The sequence below is a fragment of the Micropterus salmoides genome, unplaced genomic scaffold (assembly GCF_014851395.1).
Source record: "Micropterus salmoides isolate LMB-PRFRI ecotype aquatic unplaced genomic scaffold, ASM1485139v1 Ms_hic_scaffold_2, whole genome shotgun sequence".
Taxonomy (NCBI): Eukaryota; Metazoa; Chordata; class Actinopteri; order Centrarchiformes; family Centrarchidae; genus Micropterus; species Micropterus salmoides.
The window spans coordinates 32,432,978-32,459,822 of NW_024041150.1; the positions used below are offsets into that span (position 1 = coordinate 32,432,978).

Consider the following 26,845-nt stretch of genomic DNA (forward strand, 5'->3'; position numbering starts at 1 on the left):
GTGAAATTTACACTTGAGACCACTAGAGGGAGGCAGAGCTTTAGACTTGCTCTGTCAACACAGTTCATTTATAACAGTGATAACAGTTTCAATATAAAAGGAGATTTTATTCCTTTTAATTATTGTGCAGCTTGATTTTATGCCTTAAGTTCAAGTTATGATAGCACAGATGAAATTGTTGTTCAGTTAGATATTACAATATGTCCATTGCTGAAGGAGTAACAGAAGAAGAAAAAACATATTTCTACTTCCAGGGAGAAGCTTTTATTGATAAAAATGTAGTACTTTCTGTTATTTTACACCCCCTGCTTTGCAGGCCAGAATACTCATCGCAACAGGCTGAATGAATGAATACCAGTTAGGGCCGTAGCTATCGCTGCAGCCATGCTGTCAGTGGTATTTCTTGAAAATGATAGGGTTTATAATACCTTAGAGAAGAATTTACATCTGCACAGCTTCGCCGCAGCATCTTTACTGCTCACGATGAGGCCAAGACAGCTGGGGAAGTCACTGCACCCAGCTGTGGCTTGCCAAAAAAAGGTAGTTCATTTAACTCCTCTAAAAACTTTTGTTTATGTGTGTTATTAAAACAAGATACCACAAGTAAATAATTGAGGGGTAGGGGTGTGTATTGTTGAACTTGGGTTAGAAACAAACTTTCTCCCCTGCTTCCAATCTTTATGCTGTGTTAAGCTAAGCTAATCGCTTCCCAGCTAGAATGATTTCATCCATCTAGGCAAATAAAATATGGAACTAAACTCAACTTAAAATGAATAAACAACATAAAACCTTTCAAATAGTTTTACAGGGTTAGGTTGGGGGCTAGTCAAAACATTTTATTTGTGCTTTCTAGCTGGCTACAGATAAAATCTGCCAGGGACAGTCGTCATTGTAGCTGGTATTGGAAATATTAAGTTGAAAAGCTGAACTGCATAATTGTGCTATTCTAGCAAAGCTTGGCAGGAACCCAAGTGTAATCAGTTGGATGCAAGGCAAGCAGACCCTCCAAAGAAAAAGGAAGAGATAAAAGTCATAATGATCAGGTTCAAGAGAGGGATAGGCCGAGTAAGCAGATAGGAAAGACTCAAGAAGTAAGAGAGATCAAAACAGGTGGGAAGCACAATGAATATTGTTCATTAGCATTTGTGGCCATGGTGAATAACTGTGCAGCTAAGGCGGAAAGGAAATCTGAACAGAAATAATTGTTGATGCTGCGAGAAAGTTTTGGATATCGAGGGAATTACAGAAGAGGAAGTGCAGGCGGCTGTTGAGAGAGGCTTTCAGGGCCTCTCAGTGCCCAAATTGAGTAGGCTAGATTAGAGATTGAGATGAGGGGTGGGGAAGAATTTATAAACTTATTAAAAATTTATTAATTAATTACAGTTTTTTAGTTTTGAAGTTAGATTGGATAGAAAAAATAGTATTGTTTTCAAACAAAGCATTAATGCCGCTATTCGGTTGAAAACTGGCTCTAAAAACCGAAGAAGAAGAAAACGTTAAATTCAACAGCTCTTTCACGCGGGCATAGGAACCGTCTCTAAGGGGGCGTGGCTTAGCGAAGGGTCAAAGGTCAGCAGTCACTCATCGCTCACTTGCGAAGAGGGGAATGAATGGCAGCTTAAAGCTATCTTAGCTACTTTTAACGGAGCTCTGTTCATATGGCAGACGTTTTATTAAGCTTGTCGCAAGGGAAGAAAATGAAGAGTTCAAATTCTGCTGTGATATACTCAAAGATAGCTGCTCCCGCGCTTTTGTTCCGAAGTAGCTAGCTTAGCTAACGTGGACAAACATGGCTGCCAATTATTTAGCCCTAAAATAACCTGCCAGCACCTAACGTTACAGTGGAGGTCACAGAAGAGGGACTTTCCATCTCTTGTTGAAGTACTGGACCGTTTTTCCTGAGATGAATGGTGTCCTAAAGGCTCATCCAGTCATCAAAGGTAAGCTAGTTATGATATTTTGGGGGATGTGTTCGTTATAGACATTAGGGCAGAAACTATCCGCCATATCAGTGAAAAAAGTGTTCAGATCTTGTACTTGAGTAAAGGTTAAAACATAATAAACCTGCAGTTAATAAAAGTGACATCATCAAAAGTAATTTAAGTACAAAAGTACTCATAAATGCCAAATGGTTGATTTTTCGTAACATGCATGTTATATTACAGGATTATAACTATTGATGCTTTAATATGTAATCAAACCAAACTAAATGTTGCAGCCGGTAAAAGTAACATTAACGCGAATTTCAGCTACTTTATCAACTCATTGGTAGCTTAATCTACAACACTATATCATAATACATCAGTTTATTAATATTTTGTATTAACATCTGATCCTGCAAAGTAACTGACAGAGCTGACACTTAATAATTACAATATTTTCCTTAAAAATGTAATGGAGCAGAAATATAAAGAAGCATAATAATGGAATGGAAATAACCAAGTAAATACATGTACCTCAAAATTGTACTCAAGTCCAGTACTTGTGTAAATGTACTAGTTACACCGCTGCGATTAGTTGGTTTATCAATTAATTGATGAACAGAAAAGTAATCAGTAGCTGTTGCCATGGTTCAAAGTATTTATCAAGCTCGCATGCCAAACATTTTCTGCTTCTCAAATTTGATGATTCGCTGCCTTTCTTATGTTTTTATGTTAATGTCATTGAATATTTTTGTGTTTTGGCTGGTCAGTCACACAGAAAATGCAGTTGAAGATCACATCTTGGACTCAGAGAAATTGTGATGGGCTTATTTATATAGACATCTAACAAAGATGTTTTTAATTTTTTTCATTCAATCGAATTGAATAAACAGGTAAATTGATAAAAAAAAAAAAAAAATCATTAGCTGCAGCCCTGGTGGACTTCAGGGTTCTTGTTTAGGTTTGTGCAGAAGTTTCTGTGTTATTGATGTTGCTGTATCTGCCATATGTGTCAGCTTGTTGTTATGTGGCCGCTGTGCCAGGCAGTCATGCTGTTATCAGGGGTGGATTTAGTGGCGGCCGGAGGGCAAACCAGGCATGGGACCTCCCTCCTGTCTCCTCACCTTTTCCCTAATTTGTAGTGTTGGTAATAAGGGTTGGTTATTGATTGCTGCAGTCATTTACCTTTTTACTATATGCTTTCCTGACATGAACCACACAGTGAACCAGGCTGGCATGTTGCTGCACTTTCTCTCTTCCTCCTTCACATATTAACCTCCTCTTCTTCTCTCCTCCTTAATGGGACTTATCTTTTGGGAGTTTTGCAACAAATGCTTGATCCTCCCTCGTGTCCTTTTCTTTTGGAGAGCCCTCTGTGATAACTCTGTTTCAGTGTTGTGGTTTGTTCAAGTAGGAGTATAGTTTTATATATATTGTATTTAAACATCATATTATATCTTTAGGGACCCTCTTGGGGTCGCAGTTCAGTCCGCCTCATATTTAGTTTCTGGTAGGCTTGTTCATTGATTTAAATTTTTTGCTGCTCATCTTTTGATGCCTATGTATCTTGGTTTAATGTTGCTGCTGTTGTGGCTATATGTGGCTAGATATGTATAGTGTATGTGATTATTAGTAAGTACCAGGCTGTGTATCACTGAAAACGGGCAAAAATGACTTAAATTAACTAGAAAATGAATCAGCAACTATTATGATACTCAGCTAATCACTTAAAGTGTTGGTTGTTGTTTTCTGTCACTGTAAATTCAAAATTTTCTGGCAGAAAATGTTTTTTTAAGATGTCACAGTAGGCTTTGGGAAATTGTGATGGACTGTTAGGGCTGCACAATTATGGCCAATTTTAGGGACAACACATTTTTATTGCACTTTCAAATTTAAATAAACAGGCAACTGTTTTCACATCGGCATTTCTGCTAATCATCAAAATAAGCCTGGTCCTTAAAGTGCATCATCTCCTAGAAGCAAAATATAAATAACATTTCACCTGGAAAGTGCACTGAGTCCGGCTACTGCTGCGCCACGTTTTTGTCCTGTCCTCTGCACAGCGTTAGCTTCCACTGGGAGCGTCTCAGACGCATTTCAGGAGCTGAGCACATTGTTGGCTTGTTGATATTTTGTCCTTTTTGTGCTTCTACTCTGCTGACCAGCAATGGCTCTCTGCAATCTGGTTTTGTTCGGTTGTCTGAATGGCTGCGTATCCAACAGGGAGCATTTCAGAATCAGAGCCTTTTGCCTGTCTGATTTTGCTGACATGTTTAGATTTTGTTGATTTGGTAATCGTAGCTTGTTTCTTGTGCTTCTTCTATGATTAAGTAGGCAATGTAGATAAATGGTTCTTTTTTGTCTGTTTTAACTGTGTTGTAGTTAATTTATGATCGGAAGTATGTAGGGTGTTTTATTTTGAAAATTGACTGGATTCTCTGTGCCGTTCTGTGTCTGACTTCCTGCCCAGTTTGATGTGCTCTGTGCAGCTTGGCACAGCTTCCGTCAAAAATAGACTTTTGTATTCTTCGCGGAGCTGAGAGCTGCTTCTGGCACGCGCTGCGTCTGATGGACTCCCAAGTATTGACTAGAAGGGCCGCTGTCTACTCTTGACTGTAGCAGCAGGAGGGTGCACATGCAACCAAATTGCCCCCCTTGGCTGTAAGTTGAGGAAGCGCTTGATTGATTCCATGAGTGGAGCACGCATTTTAAACGGCAAAATTGCCGTTGATCGTGTTCATTTAATTGTGGGAAGCTAAAATTGTAATCGCGATCAATATTTGATTAATTGTGCAGTCCTATGGACTGTTACTCACGATTTTCTGACACTTCATAGTCTAATTGCCCAGTTTATCAAAATGTTGATGGGCTTCTTGGACTTGCTGACAATGGAGAGGGCAGCATCAATTCTCCAAGACTTTAATAATGGATTCGATGAACCCTGGGACCTGGGAAAATAGTCATTCACTGTATTGGTCACCCAATGTTGATTTGATGCATTATTGAATTCACCCTCATGATATTTTGCTTTGCCATTGGTGGCGTTACATATGTTGTTTGACTTACTGTATCAATGTTGTGATTTTTTTTTTTTGATGTTGTAGTTTGGTTTCTTAAATTTTGAGTTATAAGAAATCCCCATATCATACAATCATATAATCCACAATGAAAATAATCCTACTGTCCTAATATGTTCAATGACAAAATGTTTGCACCCCCAAATTCCCTTGGAATAATACTTTGAGTGCACACTTTAACAGAAAAGAAAAAGGTAGGCAGAAAGTCACAAAGTGCTTTACTATGAAGAATACCTACAAATCAACGTCTTCGATGTACGATTTCTGCATATAAAAACAAAGTCACTTTTGATTTCATGGAAATTTTAAGAAGAATAAAACATATAAAAATAAATAAAAATTACTAGAAAATTAGGTGAAAAAAGCTCCAAAGTTTAGCCTGGACTAAGGAACAACCAAACCCTGATCAGGGGAATTTAGAGACCTGCTGGTGGAGCTCTAATGTGGGCCTGACCCTGTAGAGCTCAATGTAAGTGCCTACAAGAACCTTGAATTAGAATATGAATTTGATGGGTCGCTGGTGAAGAGAAATCAATCAATCGCAGTAAGATAAGGCCTCTTTTGGAGGACCCGGTCAAAAGCTTAGTGGCAGCAGCTGCAGTTTGACCTCTTGTAAATGATCCAGGGATGTTTTACTCAGGCAGGTGAGTGGGAGTTACAGTAATTGAGACGGGATGAGATAAAAGCATGAATTATCATTTCCACCTCCTCTTGAGATGCGCACACACACACTTTGACAATCTGAACAGCCCGGGGAGTCCACGCAGCAGTACCTCGTATCAAACTGTAGGTGTCACCCTGTCACTGAATGTAGCAGCAGATTTTGTTTCACCTTCCACTGAACTGACCAGCAGCTAAATCCACTTAAGCTGAGACAAAATGAAATGGCCTCTGTGTGTGTGTGTGTGTGTGTGTGTGTGTGTGTGTGTGTGTGTGTGTGTGTTTCCAAACTAAGTTCCATCCATCAGCCGTTTTCTTCTTCTCTATTCAAGACTCAAATCTACACACTTGTAGATTTGTGTGTGTGTGTGTGTTTTTAATGTTTGGTCTGAGACACTGGTTATCTCTTGACACTCGTGTGTGTTCATGACTTGAATATCATCTGTCCATCTTTAAAATATATATTGTGTTTGAATATAAGTGTGTGCGTGTGTGTGTGTGAGAGAGAAAGAGAAGGGTGTTTGTTGAATAATTCACAGCTGGGTGTTTATAGAAGACTCTGTGGCCTCGGAGCTCCAATAACACTGGACAAATATTGTGAGACACACACACACACACTCACACTCAGTCTTTATCAGCCAGTCCAGGGTTTACAGTTTATTTGGACACAGTGGACGGTGGAAATGGGATGTACCAAGTGTGGACAATCACACGCACACACACGTGCACACACACGTCCACACACATTTATGTTACCAATGGAGACCCCTCGGTGGCCTCATATGTTGCATATCTTCATCGTTTTCCATCCCTGTGAGGACACTGGGTTCTCATGTGGACAGAAAGTAATGTGTGTACACAAGCGTGTGCATGGGCGTGCGCGCACACACACACACACACACACACACACACACACACACACACACACACACACATTGGTGGGACAGATAATACCAGATGAAGATTGAAATGGGAGGAAGAATCAATATTTCCATTCAAACGTCTGTTTCATTTTCTCCAGATTAGAGGAGACCGTTTCTCTTTGTTCAATCACCAACCGCCCACAACACTGTCCGTGTGTGTGTGTGTGTGTGTGTGTGTGTGTGTGTAATATACAAGCTCACTGCTTCTTCTGTCTCTCACATGCCGTCTGAAATGATTTTCTGTCCCATGGAACAAGGGCACACAAACTAGTAAAATATACACACACACACACACACACACACCTATAAAATGCTACAGGCTTATTATCTGTACACATAGTGACGTGTATTGAGGGGAGAGGGACGAAACTGTCTGCATGAATCGTTACATGACTGTTCCAGTCATCTGTAGAGCCAGTACATTAAAAACTATTAGAAGAGATATTCTGCAACTGAATAAACAACCAAAACGATAATCAGCAGCAACTTTACAGCATTAAAGCTGGGGTAGGCAGTTAATTTAAATTCTTGCGCTGGATACTTTCTAAATCTCAATGTCTCTCACTAGTTTGTCCAACGATGCCTTAGAATATTTTTATATGCATGATACATCAAATTCATTGATATTGATTTAATATTTATTATTGAAATGTTATTTATCCACCACATAACACACTGCTTCTGGTGAAAAAATGTGCTTAAATTAAATTGTAAGTTGCTTTGGATAAAAGCGTCAGCAAAATGAGTAAATGTAATGGAACAAGAAATTGAACAGGCATAACTAATAAAGTGGCCGGTAAGTGTATGATTAATTTAGGTTATGTATTAATGTAGTGAAATTTAGTTGGAGCAAAAAAATCCAAATCACACCACATTTGTTAAGGCAGAAACAGGCATGGCCTCTACAAATTGATTTAATAGTTACTAAAGTTGGATAAGAAGACTAGTGCTCTTTAAATCGGATCCAATTTTCTATCAAAAACCACCAAATACTGTAAAGCTCTGTAGATATTTATGCAGTTGCATCCCTTTAATGTCCTGTAAGAGTGTCCAATGAAAACAGTTAATATATCCACCCATCCATCCAATCACATTTTTAGGAATATATTTTAAGACAGGTGGAAAATATAACACTCGGTCAGTCCAATCAAAAAACAAAACTTCTTCTTATTCGACCTGAACCTGTGGAAGAAGCAACTAAAGGTGATAGAAATTACATGTACACAGGAGAGCTCGGCACATTGGATAGTGAGGGAAGTAAGAAGATGAAGAGAAAAAGATGTGTGTGCGTGTGGAGGAAAAGGTGCAGATTTCTAACCCTTGATGACCTGGAAAAACAAACGCCATCATATCTGGAGCCGTAAAGGTTAAGATTAAATCTTTCTCTGCTTGTGCGTTAACTGTAATCCATTTTCCTCTGTTTTGTTTGGCAGTGGTGTGTTGTGTTTCCATGTCGTGCAGGTTAAACAACAGACAATTTGCACTGCTGTTTATCCAAAACCCCACAGTGAACCTGGAGTTGACCTCAAACACTCCATTACTCTGATCCACACAAGACCGAAAGGGACGGAGAGGAAAAATAAAACAGAAAAACAGGCAAATAGAAAAAGAGAAACACTTCGACAAACACTTAAAATCCATCAGTCAGTCTCCTCTTTTCTCCAAGTGGATAGCCTGGGCGCTCCAATTCATCTTCGTTCTCCTCACAGCAGTACATTCAGGGAAGGTCAAAACCCGGAAAATAGGCTACACACTAGGCATTTTGTCACCAGACACCCTTCACCTGCCTCCCAACACCAAGGAGCTGCACACAACTGGGACACGGCCGCAGCCAAAAATACATCAGGTGGAGCGGAGCAGCAGCACAGCATGCATTTACATCGCATTCGTTCTGCATTTTCGCCAGATTTGTTGTCCTTTTGGAAGAAGCAAAAGACCGTAACGAAGTGACATTTAGTTGCTTTTAAGTTTGAATTACTTTCTGTCGACACACATCCCCGCTTCTCGTTTCAACTGAGAGAAAGTTTATCGTGAACATTTCCTGGACAGACAGATTGATCACCATCCAATTCAGCCAATTAGCAAAATTGTTTGGAGGAAAACTTTATTAACAATGTTTAAAAGGGACAGTAATAATCAATCCCTTGACTTCACATTGTGCTGGCTAGTTAGAAGCTCTAGTTTATTCTGGACTTACAAAGTCAGTGACTCTAAATTAACTTAATTCTTTTACTAGTGGTGAGAGTACTGCTGCTGAGATGTGAATTGTGACTATTTATCTGCAACTAGTGTTCCATTATACAGCAGAGCAAAGTAAAGTGAATTGTTTGTCTCGACGTGATGGAGGTTTGCTGGTTCCCCGCAGCCAGTCGTCCGCAGTTCTTCATCTAACAGCTCACTGTGGCGATACATTCTCTCCCGTCGCTAAGCCATGCCCCCCTTAGTTACTGTTGTTAAGTCCGACAAACTGTCGGACCTGTCGGATTTATCACGGCGCTGCCACTGTCTATAACTGCACTCCTCGGAGAAATATTACTAAACTGATGTGAAACAAATGAAGACAGAAGCTAAAGCCTACCGATCACAGAATGAAAGTGAACCACTGCATCACCCGACGATTAAAACAAAGGACAACGATATTAAGGATCAACAGTGTTCTTGTACAGCTGGGTGGGTCTCTGTTCACTGTTACAGTCATTAAAAAGCAAAAGCAGTAGGGCTTTATAATGTTACATTCAGTAGGAAGTTGGCTAGCGTTAGCTAACCAACATTACATTAGAAACAATCCACAGCTGTCATTTTTCTTGATTTTGTTTTAGGTTTTAAAAAGGGAATAAATCGTTCTCCTTTCAGCCTCTCAAGCCTTTTAAAGATTTTTATAATTATTTTCTTCTTATGTATTAATGATCTGTCCTGGGAGAGGAAGCGTTAGACTTTCTTGTCGTCCATCTTTTTGACAGACAGAGTTGTGAAGAATTTTGTGATAATCTGTTATTACACTAATCTTTATTTTTTAGGGAGAATGGTATTTCTATTCAATGGTATTTCATTTTCAAAACCAACTCGATCTCAAACATTTTAATAGACAAAACTTACAGATTAAGCATTTATAAAGGCACAGAGGGAAAAGATGACGAGAGACTTTTCATGTCATTAAACAAAGCAGATGAATGATTTTTACCTCCCTGTAACATTAGCTGCTGCTGCTGCCTGATAAATGTTATCAGTATTACATGCTTGTCCTTCACCCTCCAGCGCATCATTCCCTCTTTTTTTCACCTCATTTATCCACCACAATACAATTATTGGGCTTTCTAAAGAAACTTCAGACACTCAGCTGCAGGGACATTTTGCGATAGCTAGGCTACGCAGCGATATAGCCTACCAGTGTGAAAACACCTGGACAGGAGGGTTTACTATAGGTGGGGGTTACTGACAGTGTTGCATGTGAGTTACTTAAATTTACAGTAGATCTGCCTTAGTCTTAATCTGTCAAAATGACGGCCCTCTGATTCAATCAGTGACGGAGAATGTTATATTCTAACGTACCTCCTGTATATGTGGAGTTTTGAGTATTTTGAAAGATTTCACACAACTTGTTCACATAACGGCCAGAAAAACATTGTTACCATTAACTTTGTTTTATTGCCATGTCGCAAACATAAGACGCTTGATTTGTTATTTAGTAGAGTTGATGGTAGAAAGCTGTGATGTAAAAAACAAAAAAAACATGACAAACATATAAAAAAAAATATAACACTGCGGCTGCTAGTTGTTTTACAATTTGTAGAAAAGCATGAGAGATAAATGTAGGCTAGGTGGACAGCAGACAACATGCGGCTCCTCCTGAGCAGACTTTAGTTCACAACAGAAAAATAAAACCGCCCATGTTGTCGATGGAAGCAGTAAAGGGAGCGTCAGGTCAAATTTCCAGACGCACCCTGAGCCTCCTGCCCCGTGGGGATGATACAGCAACGACACTAATGGCAGGCTACATGGCATTTAGAGCAGAAAGGTGTGACATGCAAGCCTTCACACTTGCTGTCTGTCTGTCTCACGCACATTTGCATACACAGACACACACACTCCTCAGGGCCTGCCATTAATAACCGCTGACCTTTGCACATTTAGGCTGTGAAATGATAGTAAAGCAGACCTGAGGATGGCATATCGCACTTCCCTTCATGTCTCATTGCTTCATCCTTCCATATCTCGCTCTCTCTGTTTTGAATCATCCTTTCTTCCATCCATCCATCATCTCTTCCCCGTGGACACATTGGTGTCGTTTACTATTTTTGCATCATAGTCATAAGAAAGCAAGAGACTTTAACCTCAGTATTACAAAGTAGTTTCTTTTATAATGTTCAACACTGCACATGTTGAACCAGAGGAAACAAAGTCATTAGTTCTGAAACAATTTGTTGTTCGATTTATGTTAATCAAAAGAAATTTTCACAATAGATTTCTCCATCGTGACTGTAAATTAAATATTTGGGGGTTTTGGACTGGTGGCCGAACATTTTTTTTTTTTTACAATTTATTGACATTTTATTGGCTCAACACTGAGTCGGTTAATTGTCCCTATAATTCATTCCCTCTGTGAAAAGTTACATAAACCCTTTGAAAACGGATGGCCTTGTGGGAGATCGTTGTTTGCATGATCCTTTTCTAAATTGATCTAAAATGAAAACTATAATAGCTGAAGCATTCAGCCTTTTTGCAGCAGTAAGCTAAGGCTTCTGTCGGGTCATCGCGTTGTACGTTATATGACATGTGATGGCCAGATGAGTGGCCCCAGAGGAACAGCTAAGCAGGTTAATAGGAATGTCAGAGAGGGATTGAGAGAAACACTAAGGGCCTGTGTCCACCAAAGCGTTTTTTCAATTGATTTCAGTGGGAGCGCTGCGTTTTTACAACATGGTAAAAATGCCAACAAAACGCAAGGTTTATTTCCGGTCGCCGAGAGCTGAAAAATTGGGGGACTGTGGGGGGGGGGGAAACAGCGCTTTCACTGTCACGTTTTGCCCAGCTGTCCAATCACAGTGCAGAAGGGGCGGGACAAACACCATACCGAGCCATCTCAGCTCTCGAACTAAACGATGTGCCTACTCGAGTTATTTCCTAGCCGCAAAATCTTTTGGATCAGTATGTGTTTATTTTTGTAAAGTTCTATGAGAAAACATGACTCATGTTTTGTTTTTTTATTTATCACACAATTTCAATACTTTATTCTATGGATATAAAACATTTAAAGAAAGAAAAACGACATCACAGTAAGCAAAACATACCTATGTAGGCACTGGTGGACCGTTTGTATTGCAGAGTTCAATGGTTAACAAGTGACTTAAATTTGATTTTATTTGCTCCTATGTGACACAGATGTGATTTTTAAATTTTTAAAAGTGTCAACAGCCAAAGTCACCTGGAATCTGACCTGTTCCAGTTCAGATTTATTCAGATATATTTCACATGTATTCAGACACAAGTCGGACTTTTTGAAATGTGTCTGGACAGCTGTGGAGTTCATGTGACTCTGACGTCACTCTACAGTAGGGATGGGCAATAAAACAATAATAATCACAATTTAATTTTCCTCTAACAATATAACAAATGTTCAATAACTGATTTATTTTATTTGACTCACAAATTAATTGGCACTTAATGCAATACCTACCTAAATACCTATTCCTAATGAATTTATCTTGTTGATTAAAAGGGACTTGTAAGTGATCCACTGTTCAAGTGTTAAAACTACAATTAACCATCTGGTTTCTTCAACTTTCACTCAGGAGCAAAAATCAGCCTTTAAACTTGAAAGAAATAATGATTTGACATTTATTGTGATAATTAACGATATGAAATGATATGAATTTGTTTTATCGTGATAACATTTTTTGCCATATCACCCAGCCCTACGCTTAGGGATGGGGATCGTTAATTTTTATTGATATTGATACCCTTATTGAGACTGCTTAACGATCCGATTCTTTATCGATACCACTATCTATACTTTACTATTATTTAGTGATGGTTATTTGGTAAGACCAGACCCAACGGGCATGAGGTAGGGCTGCACGGTATTAGGAAAATATTCAATGTGCGATAACGTTATATATGAGATGACATATATCACTTGCGATAAATAAATATATATTGAAGTGTACATATTAACTGCCTGGTTGTTTTTAATTTAATATTTTAAATACAGCTAAATGTTGTTGCTAGAGCAGCAACATTAATGTTTACAACAACAAAGTAACTAACTTTATCTGACATCAAATAGTGAGTGACGTTTAGAAAGAATAACATCTGTCTGTATCAGTCCCTCCTCCTCTCTCGTTGGCTTTTAAATTTGGCTGGCAGATAACAGAATATCTGAAAAACACGTATAATGCTAGAGACAAAAATCCACTTTTATAAATTGCATATTCGACGATTACAGTTGTCTTTATATGAGGCACTTGCACATGACAAGGTAATACAAAATGTGAACCATACTTTACACATATATACTAGTTTACATTATGAACCAACACAAAATGAAAGATGTTGGGTAGAACATAAACAAAACCTAAATAATTTTATAATAAAAATTATGTTTTGATTCCGTCAGGGTTTTCCACATGGTGGAAATCATAGGGCCCTACATATACAGTGGGGAGAACAAGTATTTGATACACTGCTGATTTTGCAGGTTTTCCTACTTACAAAGCATGTAGAGGTCTGTAATTTTTATCATAGGTACATTTCAACTGTGATAGACGGAATCTAAAACAAAAAGCTTCTTGAGATTTAGAAAGTATCCAGCACAAGAATTTAAATTATCTGCCTACCCCAGCTTTAATGCTGTAAAGGTGCTGCTGATTATTGTTTTGCTTGTTAATTCAGTTGCAGAATATCTCTTCTAATAGTTTTTAATGTATTGGCTCTAAAGATGAATTGAACTGTCATGTAACTAGGGATGGGGATCGTTAATTTTTATTGATATTGATACCCTTATTGAGACTGCTTAACGATCTGATTCTTTATCGATACCACTATTGATACTTTACTATTATTTAGTCATTGTTATTTGGTAAGAAGACCAGACCCAACATGCAGGCATAAGGTAACATTACCAGGTAGAAGGAGGAGCGGCTGGTTTGTCTCAGCCAGCAGCTGAGTTTTTAAGACTACAGACCAGTCTGTGCTCCAGACAGACAGATTTCTATTTAGCTTGTTTTTAACATTTGGCTAATGCCAAGCTAGTGTTAGCTGTGCTTGTATAAAACATACAGGATGAGATACTGAGGACAGAGATGATTAAATTAACCATTTCTACATGTTTAACGTTACCTTACAGACAGATGTATTGATAAAGTATTGTCTATTTACTTGCAAAGGTTTCATCACACATACTTACAGTGACGAGCGTAGCTGTCATCAACTAACGTTACAGTAGTTTGGAGCTAACTTAACCTTCACCGTATTCCACCGCGACGGCGCAGCCTCTTGCTCTGCTGCCGCTCTGTGTGTGTGTGTGTGTGTGTGTGTGTGTTTGTGTGTGTACACGAGCCGACAGAGAGCAGGCAGAGACTGCAGCCTGATGATATTCTTATCCATTGCATTTCAAATTAAATTTGCATATTTTTTTAACATCTGGCAGTGAACTGTTGGAAAACAATTTCTTTAATTAGAGTTAACCTGTCAAGAAGCGTCACACAGTCACCAACACCAAGGATGTGCGTAATACTGCAGTGTCACACGTATAACCTCAAAAAAGATAAAATAGACACATAATGTTTGGGGTAAACCTTAATAAAATACCGCACACACAAATCAGTTTTGCTTTTGATCAAGTGTATTACCAGCATAAATACTCCCTTACACTTCACACCTCAGTTTCTTTCACAGTCCAACAAAAAATGTCTGGCACGAGCTCAGTTGGAGACTACACAGAAAACACAGTTGATAAAGGTAACTCAGTTCAAAACAAAAATAGTTCAACTCAAAGTCCTCTTACCCTCTTAAAGAAATAGTGCTCACGGTACGAGGAACAACATGTGAAGACAGCGTTTAGTCAGTTTGCACGTCAACAACAGATTCAGATTGTGTCCATCTTTTGCCGTGGTCGTGTCCAACTATTCTGATTAATTGATTGATTTCAGCTTCTTGAATGTGAATATTTTCTAGTTTCTTTCCTCCTCTATGACAGTAAACTGAATCTCTTTGGGTTGTGGACAAAACAAGACTTATGAGGACGTCATCCTGAACTTTTGGAAACACACCATTTTCTCACATTGACATTTCTGCCGTGTTTGGAGGAAGAAGAAGGATGAGTACAACCCCAAGAACACCATCCCAACCGTGAAGCATGGAGGTTTTCTGCAAAGGGGACAGGACGACTGCACCGAATTGAGGGGAGGGTGGATGGGGCCATGTATCGCAAGATCTTGGCCAACAACCTCCTTCCCTCAGTAAGAGTATTGAAGATGGGTCGTTGCTGGGTCTTCCAGCATGACAGCGACCCGAAACACACAGCCAGGGCAACTAAGGAGTGGCTCCGTCAGAAGCATCTCAAGGTCCTGGAGTGGCCTAGCCAGTCTCCAGACCTGAACCCAATAGAAAATCTTTGGAGGGAGCTGAAAGTCCGTATTGCCCAGCGAAAGCCCCGAAACCTGAAGGATCTGGAGAAGGTCTGTATGGAGGAGTGGACCAAAGTCCGTGCTGCATTGTGTGTAAACCTGGTCAAGAAGTACAGGAAACGTATGATCTCTGTAATTACAAACAAAGGTTTCTGTACCAAATATTAAGTTCTGGTTTTCTGATGTATCAAATACTTATGTCATGCAATAAAATGCAAATTAATTATATAAAAATCATACATTGTGATTTTCTGGATTTTTGTTTTAGATTCCGTCTCTCACAGTTGAAATGTACCTACGATAAAAATTACAGACCTCTACATGCTTTGTAAGTAGGAAAACCTGCAAAATCAGAAGTGTATCAAATACTTGTTCACCCCACTGTAATTTATTAGTTGACAACTAATAAGATTATTGTGAAGCATTCGTGGCGGTGAGTTTACATACAAAGTCAATGCAAAGACACGTAGTGCCGCGATTTCCTGTCGGGCGGCGCTTGTTTTTTGGAGTATCTTTAAATGTTTTATATCCATAGAATAAAGTATTGAAATTGTGTGATAAGGCGTTTGCGTGAGTTGAAAAATTTCCGACTCGAGCGGATTTTCGCGGGTTCTAATCGCCTTCTCGCGAATGTACTCACGCGAGGAATAAAGGATTAAATTTGCGTTTGGTCTGAAAGCACCATTAGTCAATGAATCCAGTGTTTCCCCCATATGCATTAGGGCTGAACGATTAATAGCATTTGTGATATTATCGCGATATGATAAAATGAGATTTTCTAATAGCAAAGGCTGCGATTACACTCTGGTCACAGAAGCGCAAGAGTAAAGCAGTCTGCAGACGAAACATCAACTTCGCATTTACGCACTACTAATTTTCGCTCACACACTATGCGAGCACGGTAACACTCGCTTGGCTCGCTTCCTCTCCTCGTTCTGCAGAGGACATCTACGTGACAGGTGCTGTTATATATAAGAGGAGTGTAACTCAGGAATCGGGAGGTGCATAGTGAGTGTTTGATTGTCTGCGTGGCAGAAAGTGACGGTTAACGCGAGCAAACATATCCCTTTCCCTTCAGACTGTGCAGCTGAGCAGGAAAACTTATAAGCTACAGTAGGCTACTTCTTTCGGCTGCTGTGTAACTTAACATTAGCTCAATTTATCCGAGAGTAACTGGCAGCTGTATTTTAATTACAACCTACTTGTCCAATGTTGAGAACATCAGGTACAAACTTAGACTAAACTGGTGTAACCTACAGCTCCGTCCTCTTCTGACTGGTTCATCCTAAATTATTTTGCAGTTTTCAGATGAGTCTGAAAATGTGGTTTGTTAGGAAAAGAAAGGACAGTGGTGACTGTGAAGAAGCTGAGGTAAGTAAAGCAAATTAGAGATGCAAACTAGTCCTTTTAAGCTAATGAGACGTTTCTTTTTGGATTTTATTGTGCAAATAAAATGCACCTCAGAATGGAGGTGGTTTCTCATCTTGCCTATTTTTTTAATATTAATGTCTTTACAAATAAATGTTAAGAGCTGTAAAATGAAGACACAAAAGGCAAACATGAAGAGTCGTATCTGTATTGATTCTGCGGTCATATTAACAGGGTTTTAGGGGGTGATGCTCAAAACATGCTGTGCCATAAATATAAAATCACTGTGGAGAGCATCATAACCAACCAAAGTACTTTCCCCAAATCTAATGGTTGTAGTTCCTCCCCGGTAGACTGTTCTTTGGGTGTTGTTTGTTTATTATCTGCTCTAGCTTTTCCAACTATTTGTTCAGAGATATGGTGGAAATAATGGCCCAAGATGATGTGAAATTACATATTTTTCATTGGAAAACATAAACTTTTCTGGGGGGAGGACCCCCAAACCACTCCAGCCCCCTGACCATGGCTACTACAGCCACCACCAAAACAATAATCTAAAGCTCATATGAAACTTTTTTCGCTTCACCTCCGCTGCTACAACTCCATCCTAGGGGAAACACTGTAATTGATTAGTCGATTGAAAGATAATTAATCAACAACTATTTTGATAATCGATAAATCGTTTCAGTCTTCTTCTTTTTTTTAAGCAAAAATGTGAAAAATTTGCTGGTTTCATCTTAAATGTGAGCAATTGCTGCTATTCTTTGTCATTTATGATAGTAAATTAACAGTCTTTGGGTTTTGGACTGTGGGTTGGATAAAAGAATCAAATAGAAGATATCTGTGCTCTGGAAAATTGTGATGAGCATTTTTCACAATTTCTTGACATTTTATAGACTAAACCATTAGTCGATTATCGTGAAAATAATCGACAATTTAGTCGATAATGAAAATAATCGTTAGTTGCAGCCCTAATGGAGAACTGAACTGTCCTTCTGATAAGTCACATTGCTGGCAGTGTTGCATTGCTGGTTACGTCACCTAAATGCGACTTGATTGGGTTTAATGCATTTTTAATATATGTAAATGGGGGAGCGTGTTCAAGCTAATATGGTTTGTTAAGTTGCTCTTTAAGGCTTCAGCTGGTGCCCATGATGGGAGTCACTTGATGAGATCTACCCTAAATAATTAGACATGTGCAAGAAGTTTTTTGTCCAAAGTCGACCAGCACTAACTTTCTGTGAAAACTCTTCCTTTTGAAATAAATTCAAAGGCTTTTTTTCTTGGCATGAAAGTTAAAACAACGCAGCTCAGCCAAACTGGGTTTACTTTTCTCTTTCTTCCTCAGTTGAAGTGAAAGCTTTTATTTGGATGAAGACTAACAGAACAAAAAATAAATATTTGCCAAATTCATTTCTCTCAGTTCAGCTGAGCCTTTTTCGGCCTTTCTCTCAGTTCCTTTCCCTTCCAGAGAGGTCGATGAACGGCAGGGGAATTTATTTTCTGTTGCAGCTCTCTCCTTCTCTCTCCATCTGCTTTTCAGATTGTTGTGGTCAAACCAGAACACAAACCAAACTTAAAACTGTGAGAGATGACCAGCTGCTATCTTTGTAAAGGTCAACGAGGAATATCCAAGGCCGCCCAGCTAAAACAACACACACACACACACACACACACACACACACACACACACACACACACACACACACACACACACACACACACACACACACACACACACACACACAAACTCCCCGAGTCCCCATGGATCCATTTCCACCTCACCCGCCCTCTTTCCATTTTTACAGTTATTTTAATTCCTCCATCCATCCTTTTCCTTTTACTTTCTCACGTTCTCCCTCTCTCTCTCCACCTCTTGTTACCCCCCTCCACCTCTCTCTCTCTCTCGCTCTCTCTCGGCCTCTACCTCTCTCTCTCTCTTGGCCTCTACCTCTCTCGCTCTCTTGTTAAGTGTTCAGCCCGCCTGCCAAGCTCCTCTTGGTCTGTTTGGATAAAAACAAACAAAAAAACTGCTTCTAATTTGGTATCAATCTGAAAAGTCCACCGTGTGTGTGTGTGTGTGTGTGTGTGTGTGTGTGTGTGTGTGTGGGGCTCATTTTATTCTCATGATACCATATGGGACGGACACACACACACACACACACACACACACACACACACACACACACACACACACACACACACACGTTCCCACCCCTAGAATTGTAACTGACAGAAATAGTTGTTCTGAAATTTTGGCTGATGATATTCACATCCTGTTATTCGTGTTTACATCAGTGTCAGTGTTTTATCTGTCTCTGATGGCTGGAGTCTAAAATGATAAGCCTCATTAAGTTTTTGGCATCATGATTATTTATTATGATTTATCCATTCATCACCAAAATGGTTTAATTGCACTTGAACATTTTAAATTCAGTGTGTGTGTGGGCATATTAAAATTATAGGCACTTTTTATATAAAGGTATGAATGTTGCCCATTCCCAGCAACTCACCCGGTCTTTACTTACATTTTCTCCCTTGAGCCTATGCTTAAGAAATGCAAAAAGAAATGTAAAATAAAATACATTTATAATAATTAAATGGAAAATTACACGAGAAAGTAAATAATGTGATTAATAGTAAGGTACACAGTAATTAAAATTTTTAATACATCAATTTCTTCAACGTCATATGTATAAATTAATTAATTCCTACATGTATTTTGTTTTTGGTGCATTTAAATTATTATTATTGATTTTGACATGTTTTGGTCATCCAGCAGATCATCTGATTTATACAATTTTATATATACTGGTGATGTACCTGCAGGATATACCACTTAGCAGTCAGCTCAGCTCATGTGAGCTCATCTGTGACGGAGGAAAATCCCCATGGTGAAGCTGTGCGTAATGTTTAGTAGGCTTAGTAGTCTGACACCCACCCTTTTTATTATATTATTTAGGTTTGGGTGGAAGAGTTCTAGGGCTGAATGATTAATTGCATTTGCGATATTATCGCGATATGATAAAACGAGATTTTCTAATCACAAAGGCTGCGATTACACTCTGTTTCAAACCAAACTCACAAGTCCGAAAGGGGCCCGGTCTGTCCTGAGTTACTGCCTGGTTACAGCCAGTGCGCTGGTGACTAGCATCGCAGGCTGCGGGGGAACTTCATGTTGTCGGAGAATTACTAAGCTCATCTATTAAGCACGAGAGGCATCACTTGGTTTTATTTTCGTTGGCCAACTTTTGAATTGAACCTCAAACTGAGTATTTTTTTGTTTGCTTACTGGTGTATATACAAAGATGGACTCCTAGGAGATTTAAACTGAGATAGACGTATTAATTGGTGGTTGAACTGTGGGTTTTGTATTGAGCGCTTACTGTATTACACACTAAACTAAGAAGGTGAACATGGTAAACACCATAGACCTGCTAAACATCATCATGTTACCTTTGTCATTGTGAGCACACTGACATTTAGCTCAAAGCAACACTGCTCATGTACAGCGTCACAGAGCTGTTAGCATGGCTGTTATTATAAATATATATATATATAAATATGTTTGAGTCTGATGGTCGGATAAAATATATTTGTTAAAATATCTGGATATATATATATATATATGGAGTATTTTTCACTATTTTAGCCACTTTAAAGGCCAAACAATATTTTTTAACCTTGAAAGTAAACTACAGATTAATCAGTAAAGACAACAATTGTTATTGGCGGCCATGGATTTGTGCCAGTGTGACTTAACTATGATGAATTATGAACAAGGGGTGCAATTTTGTGTTGATTGGTGCCTGGAGGGAATTGTTTTTTTGTCACTAGTGGGCACAACTAAACGAACTGTTGCACAGCCATCACCATGTCATAAAGTTGTCATCCAGCAGACACAGAATAATATCATTAATTTGGGGCCGTGTTACATCAATGTTCAATATTCTCTCTCCCCTCTTAGGATGTTGCTTATTAGCCACTAGATCTTTACTTGCTTAGGGGTTACTTGGTTGGTAGTTTTTGAGCAGAGCGGTACTCGCATTTCCCAGCCCTTTGTGAGGTTTGAAGCGCAGCCTCATAGGGTCATATCCTCCTTTTGCTGCTGCTGTCCATTTGTCCTCTATGGAGATAAACTGTTGTTTACACTGCAGGCCACATAGGAAGTCAACCATGGCAAGAGGAATCTGTCTGTGCACCCTGATGATGTGGTGCGTGTGGGCATTTCTTTATTTGGTCCTCACAAGAATAGAAAAATAGAAAAAACTCCAATATTAGGAGATTTGGATCCCTTTTTTTATTTTCCCAAGAAAGTAGTGGTGGATTAGATTAGCGTTAAGGAATGGATATTGCTAATTACAACCTTGCGAATATGTTTGCATGTATGACTTTAAATGTTGTGTATTTGTTCTGCGTTTTCAAATGAAGTATTTGCACAAATGCAAAAACATCACTTATTGTATGTTATGTTTAGAGTGTGTGTGTGTGTGTGTGTGTGGGGCAGGTCTTTTGCGTCACCACCCACCATCCATCAAGTCAAATGGGCGAATGACAGGAAGAACAAAAACAAATCCCTCGCTCTGGCAAGAATAAGCAACTGATGCCGACCGATGACAAGTGTTTAGTGTGTGTGTGTGTGTACATGACAGAGAGAGATGAAGGTATATGTTTGTTTGTGTGTACTTCTGTCTTTATGTATATGTTTGCGTGTGGGTGAAATTGAAAGAGAGAGATGAGAGAGATGGAGAAGGGAGAATATGATGTTTTATCAGTTCAGTAGGCGTGCACACACATTATTATTATCCTCCTCAGTGAGTATGCAAAGTAAATATTTCCAAGATGACCAACTCAACCACTCAATCCCAGTTAGCCATGATAAGCTTGGAGCAGCTGTACCTGGAAGAATAAAAAGAATATCAGACAGTCTCTGCTGTAGGAAAACTTTGCATCACTGGAAGAGGTTAGTGCTTCTGTTAATGTTGAGATCATGTCAGAAAAAGCAGCAGAATATTTGATCAATAAAGAAATTCATAGGCAACAACTTTGATCATCGAACTGATTGTCTTATCTTTGTTTTTCTTATTAAATTATGTATTTCTGGCTTCTGTGATTGTAAACCGCATATTGCACACTGAAGTGATTTAATTTGACTTAACAGTATTATTGAAATTTTGTTTTTGCAATTTCCTTCATTTGTGTGTAATAGTTAGCTAACCTACAAAACAACGCAGCTCAGCCAAACTGGGTTTTAGTTAGCTAACCCTAAAACAAGATAAATCACAGCAAAACTTACAGCTTCCAAGTTTGAAGTTGGGTCACAGACAGCCCATGGTCCACGGGGAGGGATTATGTTTTTACCAATTTATTGAGGAAACATACATTCATTGTATTCACAAACAGTTCATTGACATTTTGGAAAGTGAAAACAACTTTTCTAAAGTGAGATCTTTGGGGGGTGAAGACATTTTGGAAAGTAATGACAGTTATTTATTAAATATACATAGGAATATTTTGGAAAATAAAGGCTAGAGCTGCAACGATTGGTCGATTAATCGATTATTCGTCAACTAATTAATGGCCATCTGTTTTGATGATGAATAATCTTTTTCAAGAAAAAAAATGGGACAATTCTGATTTCAGCTTCTCAAATTTAAATATTTTCTGGCTTCTTCTGTCCTCTATGACAGTAAACTGAGCTTTGGGAAACACGCATTTCACCATTTTCTGGACCAAACAACCAACAGATTAATCTTGAAAATGATGGACAGACTCATTGATAATGAAAACAATTGTTAGTTGCAGCCCTAGTGAAGGCATTTTTTCAAAGTGATGACATTTTTATTTTAAGGTGAGGACATTTGTGAAACCGTGAAAGTGAGGACATTTTTGTAAGTAGATGTTTTTTGTAAGATAATTTATGTTATAGTTAGGGGCTAGAGAACGCAGTTTGTCAATGAAGGTCCTCACAAGTAGTGAGTGTGTGTGTGTGTGTGTGACAGGGATAGTGATGACCTCCTCCAGCTGTCGGTGGATAATGAGAAGCTGTCAGCAGCAAGAGGACAGGACACACACACATTCACGGTTACACAAACAAGTGCACGTGATGTTCGCACACTAGAAGACACACAAACACAAACTCAAACTGTAAGACAAAGTGGACAACATAAGGTCCAGCAGGCAGCAGTCCCTGAGAGCAGAGAGGTCTGACAGTGTGTCCCAAACACCCAGAGATCCTGCAAAACAGAGCTGAATGAACTCCTTACATATTTAATTGCTTTGTAATAGCTCCACCCGAAGAAGCATGTTTATTTTGAACTTGTTGGACATACAGATCAGTCGCTGAGAATAAGAGTGGTTTGAGAAGTTCCAGTAAAGTCTTTGCTTCTGGACAATTTTTTACTGGCTCGCCACTGGGATGCAATGTAACCTCTGTGAATCCTAGTTGGCTACACCTGCCGTCCTCCGTGAGAGAGCAAGCTGTGTCAGGGATGGGGCGATTCGTCAACGTAATCGATTACGTAATTATAATATAATACACATCGCATTACGTGCTTCAAAGCATCTCTCCATCCAGTGTTATCAGGGAACCCCCCGGATAAGCTGTAGATACAAGACCACGCCTTCGCTGTCTAAAGTTTGGGAGAATTTTACTACATTACATTTAAAGTTTGAAGTAAAGTGGCCTAATTTGTCTGTTATTGTTATTATCACATCAGTGACTTGGAAATTTTAATCATTTTAAGATATGCTACTGTTGTCATTATTCTAATGTGCTTCATGATTGAATAAAATATTGATTTATTGATTAGACATGTTTTTGATAGATATTTTGGATAGATTGGTAGGTTAATCGATTAGGCTACATATTTTTTCTTTAGAATACACTAGAGCTGACCCCAAATAGTTGAAGATTCAATGCTTCGATGGGCGGAGCCTGATTCGACTGTCAGTCTCACAGTCGAAGCTTCGCAGCAAAATAAGGATCATGGCATTTTGGCGATATGGGGGTGCTCAACGTCTGATTTTACATAGAACTACCACTTTTCTCCCAATAAGTTAATATACTGCCTATTCCAATATACATTTCAACGTTTAATGCTGTAAATAAACATGTAAAAAGACAAACTTCCAATAAAGGTATTTAAAGTGCGTGAATGAGTCCAAAATTGTAACCCTAACCCTAGGTCGTCAGTGCGCATGCGTAGCGTGTAGTGAGCGTGTAGTGGCAGAAGAGGAACACTTGCTAAAGAGACCGAGCCCCAGCTTCCCTGGTGTTGAATCGATATTGACTACCAGCTATATACAGCATGTTATCCTCGAAAAACCCAGCTGTATTCTAACATTAGCTCTCCTTATTAGCTAGGCTACTTACATGCTTGCTAATAACTTTTTTAAGACGGATCTCCGATATTGACAGTGTTGTGTTGGACTGATTTGTGCAGCTGTGTTCATGAGGGAGAGCGAGATGACGTGCTGCCTGCAGCTCTGCAGTCAAATATGATTTTAAATCGGCCTAGTAAAAAAAAATCTAATATCAATATGTGGCAGTTAGCGTTGATATTGTGGCGGGCTGCCACAACTATATAAACGTATGGGAAACACTGCTATAGGTTTTCACCAGTACACCTTACTTACAATCGTGTGAAATCTATTACCTGTCAGAATCAGCTGTAGTGCTGTGCAAGGATTCGACCAACAAAACGAGGTTAGTTTATTTTACTTTAAGGAATGTAGCGTGCACTTACTGATGCACTTCCTCGTAGGTCAGTAATGGACATAATTTCTTGCTCTTTGTTTTACATAATTTTCCTCAAACTTTTTTTCCCTCCAACCTCTTATTTAGTTCAGCATCTTTCCATTAGGTCTTTTACTTCTTCACTCTTCCTTTGACTCTCACTCTCTTTATTCTCCTTATTCTTAATTTCTAATCACCATCCACACTCTCCACATGAAAACACAGGTTTGTCAAGTCACACACACACACACCCTTCCTTCCTTCATCTGCTGAACCCCACATAGAAATTAACCACAATTACACACACACATCAGCAGGTTGGACCCCAGGGCTCTGTTTGGGAGGAAACTCCCCTTCTAATTTTCCTCATAAAGGCTCTAATGAAGACTAATGATGGAGCGAGGTGTGGGTGGGTGTGTGTGTGTGTGTGTGTGTGTGTTTTAACAGCCTGGCTGCTCTGTCTGGGAATGTCTCTGTTCTCTCGCTCCTTCTTTCTTCCATACATCATTTGTTTCAGCTCCTTTTTACTATTTTTTCCATCCTTTTTTAAATTTTTTGTCCTTTTGTGGTTTATGTGTGTTTATTTTTTTATTCTGTCTATCTTCGCCCCTTTTGGATCCTCTTTTTAATCATCTGTTCATATTGGTTATCTCATTTTATCCCTCGTTCTTTATTGTTTCTCCATGTCCCTTTTTTGTCTGTCTTTTTACATCCAGATCTAGTTGGCGTGCGAGTTAAAATCATTACTTGCGCATGGATATTAATGATTGTGTGACATTTTAGCAGGGTGGTTATTCATTCTGCAGCGGTGGAGTGCCGAATATAGGCTGCTGTGTGCGCTCCACAGATGGTCCGGGCGCTGCACTTCCAGCGAGTTCTGCCTTTTGCGTTCCGTGAACATTACGTTATCAATTCACATTTAAATAATCGATATTTAGACATTTGGTAATCGATTCATAATCTTCCACGTCCGCATCGCGATGCATCTAAGAATCGATTATTTCTCCCACCCATAATGGAGATGTAGAAAACTGATCATGTTAGGGCTGGGCAGTGTATCGGTATAATGAGGTCCACAGATATAATTTCAAAAATACTGATATAAAATTAGACAATAACATTTATACCAATATAGTTGGATGTTTTGTTAATATTTATATGTTTCTGTGAAGTCCTGCCAGCATTTGCTGCTCTCTCTCCCTCATCCCTCCCTCCGCTTCTGCAGGCAGCCGTCTACTCTCAAACTCTCAACAATATGGCGTGTCGACACTGCGGAAGACCTGGCTTGTAAAAAGAAAAAAACAACGGTTCAGTCAGTGTTTCCCACACATACACTTTATTTCGGCGGTCCGCCCAGGTTAGGCAACACATTGTTGCATTTATCAGTGAAGCACAGAGTTATTACGTTACAAGCCGCTACACAGTGGATATTTTACAAGAGCGGACCAGGTAAAGCGACAGTGAACACAATAGTGCAGATGTCATTCGTTAGCTACCACGTTGATTTTGTTTTGAAAGGCAACGTCATCAACACCGCAGCTGCTGGTGTGAACGGAGTCGCGGGTGGAAAAGTCCAGAACACGAGTTCTGGGCTTTTTTCGGCGTTTTTATACAACATAACTTACTACTGATGGAGAAAATCACCGTAGCAGACATACGGGGAGAGAGAGACGTAAAGAAGTGGGGCACGTTGATGTGTTTGCAGCCGAGGTAGCTTACGTTAGGTCTGTGAGTGTGAAGAGAACTGAAAGAGGCAGATTCAATAAGTGAGTGACATTTGTGATGGCGAATGAGTAAATGAATGAAGTGTAGTGAAGTACAACTAAAATAGTGAAATAAGAAACCCCTCCCAACCATGCGTAGGAGAAAATACTGATATATATTTTATACCGGAATTTTGCCTAATTATGACTTTTTGGTCCATATCGCTCAGCCCTAGATCATGTAAACTCTGCGTCACTTTCAAAGTTCCATCGGTCTGCATCAGTCTCAGAAGCACTTGACAAACACGGGGCATGTACCTTTTCTAGCTTTATTTATTTGTGAAGCTCAAAGCAGACAAAGGTGTCTGCTACATTTTATGGCTTATTGCTGTCTGCAGTTCTCGTGCAATATTTGGCAAGCGTTGTGCAAGAGGGAGCGTTGTCTCTGCTGGGAAACAGTGTGCGTTGTAAAGTTAAAATATGATGTATTCTTACAATCGACATTGTTAGCACTAGCAACATCCGCTCTTTTCACAGTCAATCCTTTAATGTTTATCAATTTTCTCATTGAAAAAAGGAATTCTGCTGCCTGTAGTCCGTCACTGCACAAGCACTGACTGATGAATTCACTGTCCAAAGAAGGTCAAAGTCAAGGGCAACTGGACAATCAATTCACTAATATTTGTTCACTACTTATTTTTGTGGTTGAGTAACTTTTAAAACATTTTTTTCCTCTTTGCTCATTTTTACAGACTGAACAGCACTGGCTCATTCAGTATTCTGTGATTTATGAGACTGAATTTATTTACAATACTTACTGCAAAATACAT

The 26,845-nt window shown here is 39.2% G+C and overlaps 1 long non-coding RNA gene across 1 annotated transcript in view; it reads left to right on the plus strand.

Moving 5' to 3' along the window:
- Positions 1-1,588: 1,588 nt before the first annotated feature.
- Positions 1,589-26,845, plus strand: part of LOC119912452 — a 52,264-nt gene continuing 27,007 nt past the window's right edge. Inside the window, exon 1 of the long non-coding RNA XR_005446157.1 lies at positions 1,589-1,940. This is a non-coding gene — a long non-coding RNA (uncharacterized LOC119912452). The remainder of the gene's footprint in view (positions 1,941-26,845) is intronic.